Source organism: Nycticebus coucang, chromosome 1, assembly GCF_027406575.1.
Source record: "Nycticebus coucang isolate mNycCou1 chromosome 1, mNycCou1.pri, whole genome shotgun sequence".
In the NCBI taxonomy this organism is placed as follows: Eukaryota; Metazoa; Chordata; class Mammalia; order Primates; family Lorisidae; genus Nycticebus; species Nycticebus coucang.
In genome coordinates this window covers 31,538,833-31,552,131 of record NC_069780.1, presented here as the reverse complement: position 1 = coordinate 31,552,131, position 13,299 = coordinate 31,538,833, and the positions used below count along the sequence as shown (strand labels likewise).

The 13,299-nt window shown below is 33.6% G+C and overlaps 1 non-coding gene across 1 annotated transcript; it reads right to left on the bottom strand.

The window, feature by feature from the left end:
• Positions 1-10,914: 10,914 nt before the first annotated feature.
• LOC128592656 (U6 spliceosomal RNA) lies at positions 10,915-11,020 on the bottom strand. Its single transcript, XR_008381962.1, has one exon. It is a non-coding gene; the product is annotated as a U6 spliceosomal RNA (small nuclear RNA).
• Between the last annotated feature and the right edge of the window lie 2,279 nt (positions 11,021-13,299).

Below are 13,299 nucleotides of genomic sequence, written 5' to 3'. Positions count from 1 at the left end.
ATTTTGTGTGGTAGTTCTACTAGCAATGGATACTCTCCGCTTTTGTTTATCTTTGAACATTCTAATTTCTGTTTCACCGTTGAAGGCTGGTTTCTGGATAGAAATTTTCTAGTTGACAGGTTTTCCTCCACCCTTTTAGCGCTTTAAGTATATCCTCCTACTGTGTTCTGGCCTTCATTTTTTTTTTTTTTCCAATAAATTTAGAAGGCACATTTGTTTTTTGTCACATGAATTGTCTGACATTCAAGTCAGGGATTGTAGTTCCCCATCACCAGAATTGTGTACATTGTTCCCAATAAGTAATTTTTAATGCCACATCCCTCTCTCACCCTCCCCTTTTCTTCTATTATAATGTTCCTTATACTCCTTCGTGGCCTTTTATACCTATATTCTTTATTCACCCATTAGTTAATAGCCACAGAGATTGAGCCCAGATCTTTGCAATTGTGAATTGTGCTGTGATAAATATTTGATTGAGAGTGGTCTTTGATAAAATGATTTCTTTTCTTTTGAGTGGATACCCAGTAGTGGGATTGCAGGGTTGAATGGTAGAACTACTTTTAGTTCTTTGAGGAATCTCCTTACAGTTTTCCATAAGGACTGTACTAATTTATATTCCCACCAACAGTGTACAAGGGCTCCCTTTTCATCACATCCATGCCATTATCTAATGTTTTTTGACTTTTAATAATGGACATTCTGACCACATATCTCATTGTGGTTTTAATTTTCATAGCCCTGATGATTCATGATGTTGAGCATTTTTCATAAATTAAGTAGGCCATTGGTATTCATGAAATATTAACTGTCAATCTTACCAAGGATTGCTTGTATTTGAGGAGTTGCTTTTCTGTGCGACTTCCAGGATTCTCTTTGTCTTTTGCTTTCAATGATTTGATGGCAGTGTGTCTTCTTGTGGCTCACTTTAAATTTATTCTAGTTGAGATGTGTTGAGCTGCTTCTCTTCGTGTCTACATGAGGGAAATTTTCAGGCACTATTTTTTTCTAATATTCCTTCTACTCCTTTTTTCCATTCTACCTCTCATGCTACTCCAATCATATATGTGTTGAAACACAAGACTGTATTAATCAGAGCTCTTATTTACTATTTTGTTCTTTCTATTCACAGACATCATAGTCACAATTAACCTATCTTTAAAAGTACTTATTTGTTAATTTTCTTCTCAAATCTGCTCAAAAATTCTTTAGTAATTTTTTTAATTTTAATTTTAAAAATGGTCCTTTTAGATTCCCAGGATATATAAGATATTTTAAGTATTTTCTGTTCTCTCTGTCCAAGTTTTTAGTTTATCTATTTTTTTCCTCAATTTGTATCCCTTGCCATAGGTAGCAGCAGCCAGTGTACCTTTTCTTTAAATATCTTTGACAAATAACTTCTCAGTGGCTGCCTCAACACTGATGGAGTTCCAAGTTAGAATGGCATAAAGGCAGATTCTTCAAAGAGAAAGAATCACAGTCCTTTGAGAATATAGTCTGGTTTGCCTTCTTTGGTATGAGAAACCTGTACTTGGAAAGTAGGATATTGTCTTCCAGAGTACTTCAGAGCTGGAGAGTAGGGGTATGGATCAGGGTAAGTTAACATATCACAAAGCTCTCTTACTGATATTCAGGGTAGTTATTCCCTTGATTAAGCATTCACCTTGTTAGTTTAAACTTGTTTTAGTCTTAAGATATCTGATAATTTTGACTATTTTTTGCTGGCTTCTTTACTCATTTTTGAGGAGACAATATTTTAGAGTTCCTTACACCACCACTTCTACTTATGTCACTCACAAGAATTGACATTGCTTTTTTTAATTTTTATTTTATTTATTTATTAATACAGAGTCTCATTCTGTCACACTGGGTAGAGTGCCATGGTGTCACTGCTAACTGCAACCTCAAGCTATTGGGCTCAAGTAATCCTCCTGTCTCAGCCTTCAGGACCCCACGAGAACAACCAGCTAATTTTTCTATTTTTAATACAGACAGGCTCTCACTCTTGCTCAGGCTGGTCTCAAACTCCTGAGCTGAAGCAATTCACCTGCCATGGCCTCCCAGAGTGCTAGACTTACAGGTGTAATTCTATAGAATGATATTCTATAACACCATAATAACAGGGGACTTCAATACCCATCTCTCAGAGCTGGACAAATCCTCTAAACAGAAATTAAACAAAGATATTAGAGATTTAAATGAGACCCTAGAACAACTGTGCTTGATAAATGTTTATAGAACACTGATTCCAAAGATAAAGAATATACATTCTTCTTATCATCCCATGGAACATTCTCCAAAATTGATCATATCCTAAGACACAAAACAAACCTCAACAGAATCAATAGAATTGAAATTCTACCTTGCATCTTCTCAGACCACAAGGCACTAAAAGTGGAACTCAACTCTAACAAAAATGCTCAACCTCACACAAAGGCATGGAAGTTAAACAACCTTCCATGTTGTTTAACTGCTGAATGACAGTTGGGTGCGGGAAGAAATAAAAAAGGAGATCATTAACTTCCGTAAGTATAACAACAATGAAGACGCAAATTACCAAAACCTATGGGATATAGCAAAAGCAGTCCTGAGAGGAAAATTTGTCACTTTAGAAGCCTATATTCGAAAAACAGAAAGAGAGCATATCAACAAACTCCCAAGCCGTCTGACAGAATTAGAAAAAGAAGAACAATGTAAGCCTAAACCCAGCAGAAGAAAAGAAATATCCATAATTAAATCAGAGATTAATGAAATTGAAAACAAAAGAATCATTCAGAAAATTAATGAAACAAGGAGTTGGTTTTTTGAAAAAAATAAATTAAATAGATAAACCTCTGGCCAGACTAACTAGAAATAAAAAAGTAAAATCTCTAGTCACCTCAATCAGAAATGACAAAGGGGAAATAACAACTGATGCCACAGAGATACAAGAGATTATCTAGGAATACTACCAGAAACTTTATGCCCAGAAATTTGACAATGTGAAGGAAATGAATCAATATTTGGAATCATACTATCTCCTTAGACTTACCCCAGATGAAATAGAGCTCCTGAACAGAACAATTTCAAGCACTGGGATCAAAGAAACAATAAAATGTCTTCCAACAAAAAAATGCCCTGATCCAGATGGCTTCACACCAGAATTTTATCAGACTCTCAAAGAAGAGCTTACTCCTGTATTGCAGAAATTATTCCAAAAAATTGAGGAGGAAGCAATCTTCCCCAACATGTTCTATGAAGCAAACATTACCCTGATACCAAAACCAGGAAAAGACCCAACTAAAAAGGAGAATTTCAGACCAATTTCACTAATGAATATAGATGCAAAAATTCTCAACAAAATCCTAGACAATAGATTACAGCTTATCATCAAAAAAGTCATACATCAAGTAGGTTTCATCCCAGGGATGCAAGGCTTATTTAATATACGCAAGTCTATAAACCTTATTCACCATATCAACAGAAACAAAACCAAAGACTATACGATCCTCTCAATAGATGCAGAAAAAGCAGTCGAAAAATCCAACATCCTTTTCTAATTAGAACACTGAGGAGTATAGGCATAGGTGGTACATTTCTGAAACTGATCGAAGCTATCTATGACAAACCCACAGCTAATATTTTACTGAATGGAGTAAAACTGAAAGCTTTTCCTCTTAGAACTGGAACTAGTCAAGACTGTCCTCTGTCACCATTACTATTCAACATAGTCCTAGAAGTTCTAGCCAATACAATTAGACAAGACAAGAAAATAAAGGGTATCCAAATGGGAGCAGAGGAGGTCAAACTCTCCCTTTTTTGCTGATGATATGATCTTATACTTAGAGAACCCTACAGACTCAACCACAAGACCCTTGGAAGTCATCAAAAAATACAGTAATGTCTCAGGATATAAAATCAATGTCCACAAGTCAGTTGCCTTTGTATATGCCAACAACAGCCAAGATGAGGGGTTAATTAAAGACTGAACTCCCTTCAACATAGCCCTAAAGAAAAGGAAATACATAGGAATATACCTAACAAGAGGTGAAGGACCTCTACAAAGAAAATTATGAAACCCTAAGAAAGGAAATATCAGAGGACATTAACAAATGAAAGAACATACCATGCTCATGGCTGGGAAGAATCAACATTGTTAAAATGTCTATACTTCCTATAGCAATTTAGTCAATGCCATCCCTATTAAAATACCAACATCATACTTTCAAGACTTGTAAAAAAATGATTCTGCATTTTGTATGGAATCAGAAAAAAACCCACATAGCTAAGGCAGTTCTTGGTAATAAAAACAAAGCCAGGAATATCACCATACCAGATTTTAGGCTGTATTACAAGGCCAGTGGTCAAGACAGTATGGTACTGGCACAAAAAATAGAGACATAGACATTTGGAATTGAATAGAAAACCAGGAAATGAAACCAACAACTTATAGCCACCTAATCTTTGATAAACCAAACAAGAGCATCCACTGTGGGAAAGACTCCCTATTCAATGAATGGTGCTGGGAGAACTGGCTATCCACATGTAAAAGACTGAAACTGGACCCACACCTTTCTCCACTCGCAAAAATTTATTCAAGATGGATAAAGAACTTAAATTTAAGGCATGAAACAATAAAAATCCTCAAAGAAAGAATAGGAAAAAGATTGGAAGATATTGGCCTGGGCATATACCTAGAAGACCAAAAATCACATCATAACAAAGATATTTGTACCAGAATATTATTGCAGCCCAATTCATAATTGCTAAGTCATGGAAAAAGCCCAAGTGCCCATCGATCCACAAATGGATTAATAAAATGTGGTATATGTACACCATGGAATATTATGCAGCCTTAAAGAAAGATGGAGACTTTACCTCTTTCATGTTTACATGGATGGAGCTGGAACATATTCTTCTTGGTAAAGTATCTCAAGAATGGAAGAAAAAGTATCCAATGTACTCAGCCCTACTATGAAACTAATGTATGGCTTTCACATGAAAGCTATAACCCAGTTATAACCTAAGAATATGGGGAAGGGGTAGAGGGAGGGGAGGGAGGGGGGAGGTGGTCAGAGGGAGGGTGATTGGTGGGATTACACCTGTGGTGCATCTTACAAGGGTACATGTAAAACTTAGTAAGTGTAGAATATAAATGTCTTAACACAATAACTAAGAAAATGCCAGGAAGGCTATGTTAACCAGTGTGATAAAAATGTGTCGAACAGTCTATAAACAGTCATGGTCATGGTGCCCCATGATCACATTAATGTACACAGCTATTATTTAATAAAAAAAAAAAAAGATATTGGCCTGGGGAAAGACTTTATGAGGAAGACGGCCATGGCAGTAGCAACAACAGCAACAATAAACAAATGGGATTTAAACTGAAAAGCTTCTGTACAGTCAAGGAGACAACAACTAAAGCAAATAGACAACCTACCCAATGGGAAAGGATATTTGCCTATTTTGAATCAGACAAATGCTTAATAACCAGGATCTATACAGAACTTCAATTAATCCACAAGAAAATAAAACAACAATCCCATATATCAATGGGGAAGAGAGATGAACAAAACCTTCTCTAAAGATAACAGATGAATGGCCAGCAAACATGAAAAAATGCTCATCATCTCTAATTATTAGAGAAATGCAAGTTAAAACCACCATGAGATATCACCTAACCCCAGCAAGGAATGGCCTCTATCAAAATCTCAAAACTGCAGATGCTGGTGTGGATGTGGAGAGAAAGGAACACTTTTACACTGCTGGTGGGACTGCAAGCTAATACAGCCTTTTGGGAAGGAAGTATGGAGAAACCTCAAAGAACTCAACCTAGACCTCCCAGTTGATCCTGCAATCCCATTACTGGACATCTATCCAGAAAAAAAACAAAACCCTTTATTATAAAGACACTTGTACTAGGCTGTTTATTGCAGCCCAATTTACAATTGCTGAAATGTGGAAACAACCTAAATGTCCTTCAACCCAGGAATGGATTGGTAAGCTGTGGTACATGTATACCATGGAATATTATTCAGCCATTTAAAAAAATGGAGATTTTGAAGCATTTGTACTAACCTGGATGGAGGTGGAACACCTTATTCTTAGTGAAGCATCACAGGAATGGAGAAGTATGAATCCTATGTATTCAATTTTGATATGAGGACAATTAATGACACAGTGGAGCATGGGGGAAGGGGAGTCCAGACAGAGAAGGAGGGAGTGGATGAGGGAAAGGAAAAGAGGAAAAGAAAAAAAAAGACAAGAAAAGAAAATAGTGACTAATTCTCACATAAATTGGATTTAATTTTGACCAAAGTACATTATTTAAACTTTAATTTTTAATTCAACTTGTTAATATGATGTTTGGGATATTGCATCCTCATTTATAAGTGAAATATGTTTGTAATTTCCCTTTTACAAAATATATTCTCTCCTATTTTAATATCAGGTGTACCCAGATCAAGTAAAATGATTTTGAAGTATTTCTTCTTTTTCTATTGTCTATAAGATTTGGCATGATCTATTTTTTGAAATTATCTTTTACTTTCATTTATAAATACTAGTTGTCTATTTTTTAGACTTAAAAAAAAATAAGAAGTTAATTGATGACTCCATATGGAATCTCAGAGTCAAAGCACTGTATAATAGACATGCTCTTATTTGACAATGTGAATGTTACTTTCTTTGCATTATTATTATTACTATTATTATTTCTTAATATTTCGATGCAGCAATTCTCTGATTTCTTTTCTGAATGTATTTATGTTCATTCTTTACAAGGTTTTTGTTTCTAGTCAATAACATTGTTATTGTTATTAAATTTTAAGCCTCTTCAATTTTGTGAAGGCAAAAAATGGAAACCTAGTAAACACATGTATATGTAAAAATAAGTTCAATAAATAAATAAATAAATAGAATGATAGGTTGAACAAAAAAAAATTACAGGCGTGAGCCACTGTCCCCAGCCAATTGTTTTTAATTATTTTTGGTTTCCAATGATTTATATTAAAACACATTGCTGTTTCAATATTTCTGAACACAATTGTTACAAAGTGGATTAGATCAAAAGATGGCATTTGTAAGGTAAAGTCCAAGTTGTAGTAAAGTCCTTCACCCAGGAAATGTGCCATATACCCATACATTGTACCCTTTAGGGTGCAAATTTACCGAACCCCCAGCCACCCTTCTTGAATTTAATTTCAATTTTCTCTCATATGGGCCTGTAGTAGTTCATCTACTAGTTTCAATTTGATATTGAGTACAAGTACATGGGATACTTGATTTTCCATTCTTGAGATACTTTACTTAGGAAATGTTCTCCAAATCATTTCAGGTAAATACAAAAAGTACAAAGTCTCTACCTTTTTTTTTTTTTAATGGCTAAATAGCTTTCATGGTATGCCACAGTTTATTAATCCATTCACATGGGTTATTTCCAAATCTTTATGATTGTGAATTGAGCTGCCATAAACATTCAAGTGCAAATGACCTTATGTTAAAATGATTTTTTAATCACATGTACCCTCTTATTAATTTAAAAACAATTAATGAAATAAGGCAGTACTTATTTTTTAGAAGACAACAAGCCTAAGAAAAGCAACTTGTCCACCACCAAATGCTTCCAGAACTAGGACACTTTGCATATGTCAAGCTAACTCTAGTTAATTTAATGATCTGTACTGCCCTGAATTTATTACTACTTCAACTTGCTTTTATCCCATTCTTCAATTTGAAGCTTAGTAAGTTTTTAGAGCTTACACATTTGAAGTCTATCAGATAATTAAAGTTCTAATATTAGCTCTGATATTGTTTGAAATATGTTAAGAATTTAATGTATTGGTGTTTTCCATATCAGTATTCAAAAGTAATTTTATTTATTATGTCTTGTATACATAGCATTTACATACAGATTCCAAAAGATCAATCAAGCAAGATACCAAATGTCAATGAGAATTGCCAAAATTCTTCTAAAAATCCTTCTCAAACTAGCAATTCAGGTAAGCAGTCTGATAGTGAATTAGCCTTGGTGGTCCTACCCTAGGTAATAAAGTAAGATTAAGGAAGTTTTGATCACAAAAGAGCAGTTTAAATAAATCATTACATAAATTTTTGTTTTTGTTAAAATGTATTTTATTTTATTTTTGGTTTGGGTGAGGTTTTTTGTTTTTGTTTTTCTTTTCTTTTCTTTTCTTTCTTTCTTTCTTTTTTTTGAGACAGAGTCTTGCTTAGTCACCATGGGGTTGAGTGCCGAGGTGTTACAACTCATAGCAATCTCAGACTCTAGGGGCTCAAGTGATTCTCTTGCCTCAGCCTCCAGAGTAAATGGGAGCACAGGCGCCCGCCACAATGCCCCACTATGTTTAGAGATGGGGATCTCACTCTCGCTCAGGCTAGTCTCGAACTCTTGAGCACAAGCAATCCACCTGCCTCAGCCTCTTAGAGTGCTAAAATTACAGGTGTGAGCCACCATGCCTGGCTAAAATTTATTTTTAAATTAATTGCTTCAATTGAGAATTTAAGATTAAGAAGTTATTTGTAAGTAATTTATAATCTCAAATAGTTATCTGAAAAATATTTATTCATTTAATTATGTTCCTTAATACTTTACATATTTTTGTATAAATACGAAAAAAGAATTTCAAGTTAACATGTTGTATGTTTTTTTCTATAGTGACATTATAATAAATTGAACTTATTGTTTAAAAAAAAGATGGCTGTAACTCAAGTATTATCAAACACCAGGTGATGTGTTAACTAACATATGAGACACGCCATAAGGGTCAGCAAAATGAAACATGTAAAGGTCACTGATGAGCTCTAAAACATGGACCAAGGAAATAATTTCAAAAGCAATAAAAAATTACATCTGGGTAAAACATAAATAAATGAGTTGAATTTTGTCTGTGATTTAGTTTTTATTATTGTTAATCTGTACTAGAGGTTTTCAATTTTTTCTGTAGTTTAGATAATATTGACGATCTTATTTTTTTTAGAACGGTGGACAATAAAAAAATGAAAAATAAAAAGACAATTCACTATTCATGATCTTTTAATATCACTCACTTATCATGACTTCTCATTCTAAGTGCAGAGATTGGGGTATGCTAAAACTTTTCAGCATAATTTTCATTCTACAGTTAAGAAATGTTCTATTATGTACTCTTTACTGGCTGATTTGACAATTCCACATTTGTCCAGTCCATGTTGTCTGATTATGATAAATACACAAATTGTCCCCTTAAGAAACACAGCTCATCCATTTTAATCAGAGACCTTTTTAAGTTAGAAAAAGATAGATTGCTCTAAACAATGCAGTTATTTAAAGTCACTATTATCAAATTGTGTCTGGTTCAAGATGTCCAATTAAGAAAAATGTCTCCTCTGTCTTTTCTCTGAAGAAATAGACTTTTTAAAATAGTAGTTTTAGCTTCACAGTAAAATTGAATAGAAAATACAAAGAGTTCCCTTACAACCTCTGCCCACCACACACTAACATCCTCCTCTGCCATCAGCATCCCACACCAGAATGCCACACTGGTTACAACGAATGAACCAACATTGACACATCATATCACTCTAATTCTGTAATTTCCAGTAGGGTTAACTCTTTGGTGTTATACATTTTATGGTTTCAAAAAGTGTATAATGACATGTGTCTACTATACATGTCATAGGTTCATACAGAATAGTTTGAAAAATCATGCCTGAAAAATCCTGTGGAATCTCCTTATTCATCCATCCTTCCCTGGCAATCACTGAACTTTTTAGTCTTCATATCTTTTTCCTTTTCCAGAATATCACAAAGTTGGAATTATACACTTACAGCTTTTTCATACTGACTTCTTATACTTAGTACTGTGCCTTTATGTTATGTCCACGTCTTTTCCTGGTTTGATAATGCGTTCCTGTTTAGAACCAAATAATAAATATACATTGCCAAATTCCAGAGTTTATTTATCCATTCACCCATTTCAGAACATTTTTGTTATTTCCAAGTTTTGACAATGATGCATAAAGCTGCTGTAAACATCTATGTGTGGGTATTTGTGTGGACCTAAGTTTTTAACTCAGTTGTGTAAATACCAAAGAGCACCACTGCTGGATCAAATGGTTACAGTATGTTTAGTTTTATAAAAGATTGTCAAATTGTCTTTCAAAGTGGCTGTACCATTATGCATAGCCTGCCAGCAATCAAGGAGTTTCTGTTGCTCCAAATCCTTCCCAGAATTTAGTATTGTCAGTGTTTTGGATTTTAGAAATTCTATTTTTTTTTTTTACACATACATGTGTTTATAAGGTTTCCATTTTTTTGCCTTCACAAAATTAAAGAGGCTTAAAATCTAATAAAAATAACAATGTTTAAGATAAGGACTAGAAACAAAAACCTCATAAAGTACGAATGAACCTACATATGTTCACAAAAGGAATCAGACAATTGCTACATCAAAATATTAATCAATAATAATAATAATGCAAAGAAAGTAACATTCGCATTGTCAAGTAAGAGTATGTCTATTATAGAATGCTTTGACTCTGAGATTCAATATGGAGTCATCAGTTAATTTCTTCTTATTATTTTTTAAGTATCAAAAAATAGACAACTAATATTTATAAATAAAAGTAAAAGATAATTTCGAAAAACAGATCATGCCAAATCTTATAGACAATAGAAAAAGAAGAAATACTTCAAAATCATTCTACTTGATCTGGGTACACCTGAGATCAAAATTGGAAGAAATGTATAATTATAAAGGGGAAATTACAAGCACATGTCACTTATAAATGAGGATGCAATGTCCTAACCAATGTATTAACAAACTGAATTAAAAATTAATGTTTAAGTAATGTACTTGAAATTCTAGTAGACATTTAATACTATCTTAACTCCAATTCTCTTTGTATAATTTTGTGCACATTTATATGTGCATTTTGGAAAATATGGAATGTATTGTGAATTCGTTTGTCATCTTTGTACAGGGAACAAGCTAATATTCTCTATATCATTACAGTTTTAATACATATCCTTCTAAAGTAGGAACTGTTCTTGCTTTCTTTTCCCAAGATAAAGGATGAGTTGAAATAAACAACAGATAATAATGAGATGAAGTAGATTGTTACCACTCATAAAAAACTATGTCTATTTCTATAAGAGAGAAATGAGGAGAGAAACCTAGAAATGGAGGGAAAAAAGCCACAGGCATCTGAGAGTATAGAAAAAACAAAAACAAAAACAGAAGGAGGTGGACTGCCAGACTGAATCAAAAAGGCACCCTAGGTTCAGTGTTGGCAGATATGAGATAAGGCATATCCAGAGAGTAAATATTAGCTTATAAGTCTGTGTGTATATATTTATATGTCCATACACATATAAGAGGTAGGAGAAGTTATTGGAGCTTGGTTTCAGAAATACTCAGCAAGTTGTCTTTCAATATTTATCTCTTCCATCTTTTCCTCCAGCTTCAAGCCAAGTTTATGCAGAATTAAGGAAGTCGATTTTAAAATGCTGGAAAAAGTTTGACTCCATACTGATAGAAAAATCATTAATTTCTTAAGGAAAAATATTATTTTCAACTCATAATTTGATACCTATTATTATTTCAGAAATGCGAGATGGCATACCGTGTCTTATGCCCTTTCTGGCCTTTAAATAAAACAACAGAGCAAAAATGATTATGAGTCTCAATAGAAGTTATATGCTTGTGGTTGGAAAGAAAAACAAGAACAAATGCATAATATATAGGATTCAGAGCAATAAAGCAGAGTATCAGAGAAGAGAAAAGTTATTTGTCAGTTCTCATATTTTGGTTATCAACCGTAAATTGTTTTTATCCTTAATACACGTGTCAAACACAAACTTTTCAAAATTGGCTCCTTGCTACCAATTCTAATAATCGTTTGAAAGTCCTTCATTATCATGTGGGATTAAGCAATGTAGCCTCTAGATTCAGATCATATTTGGCAAACACCCTGAGCACTGCAGAGAATAAAGCCAAATGTGGCATTCTAAATAATTTAGGTTTTTTTTATAATTTCCAATCCTCATTTTACACTACAGAATTTAGAGCTCAGATTCCTTGTTAATTCATGAACTATAGAAATGATCCCTGAAAGTATAGTCTTGTTAATTCAAAAGTAAAATCGTTTGATAGTATAATCGAGTACTTTTTCATGCTAGATTATTATTATTATTTTTTTTTTTTGTAGACAGAGTCTCACTTTAAGGCCCTCGGTAGAGTGCCATGGCCTCACACAGCTCACAGCAACCTCCAACTCCTGGGCTTAAGCGATTCTCTTGCCTCAGCCTCCCGAGTAGCTGGGACTACAGGCGCCCGCCACAACGCCCGGCTATCATGCTAGATTTTTAATTAGTCACAATTTTAGTTTAAAAGTAATATTTCTCCATCTTTTCTGGCATACTAAAATATTTCCTACACAACCAGTTATAAGTGTAGTCTACCAGCATTTTTTGAGGCATACTTAAAATAAATTTTTAATGTACTCTCAATAGAATATTATAAATATGTGGAAAAATCTGCATTTAATTTTTGATTAACTACAATAAGGATAAAATTGTTGAATAAAGATGTGAATAGTTCAACAGAAGACATTACCATTAATAAATAAGCTATCCTGACAACATTTTGAAGAATGTTATTTTGATTGTTATTAGTTATAGGCATTTATTAGTCATTGTAATTACAGACTTTCATTTATCTTTTCAGACCATAAACTCATGTTGTAGTTTGCCAATCAGTGTCTTCAGGCATTATCTTTCATTTTTTTGCTTTATCTTTTGTAACAAACACTAATATATGTAAACAACAAGAACAATGAATGATCCGTGATCTCATTAAAGTTAATCCGAGTGGTCCAAAGAAAGAACACTGAAACAGAGTGAAGATATTCAGTGACCTGCCCACATTAAAGGAAAACAAAGCTGGACAGCGCCTGTGGCTCAAGGAATAGGGCGCCATCGCCCTATACCGCAGGTTTTGGGTTCAAACCCACCCAGGCCAAAAACTGCAAAAAAAAAAAAAAAAGGAAAACAAAGCTAAATTAACACATTCACTGCCATGTGCGCTCTGAACTATTGTTTTAAGTTTTCACATTACCTTTTACATCACTAATTTTTATGTTTTTATATTACATTTTCATTAAGGTATGTTTTAGGATCATTTTGTTTTTGAAACTTTTATTCTGTTTTTGTCATAAAACACGGTGGCCCCAAAGGGAAAAAAAATATATTTTCTAGTATGACAATGTGTTAAAACATCTTCAAAACTAAATTAATACATTTCAATCATCTTTTAAAATTTA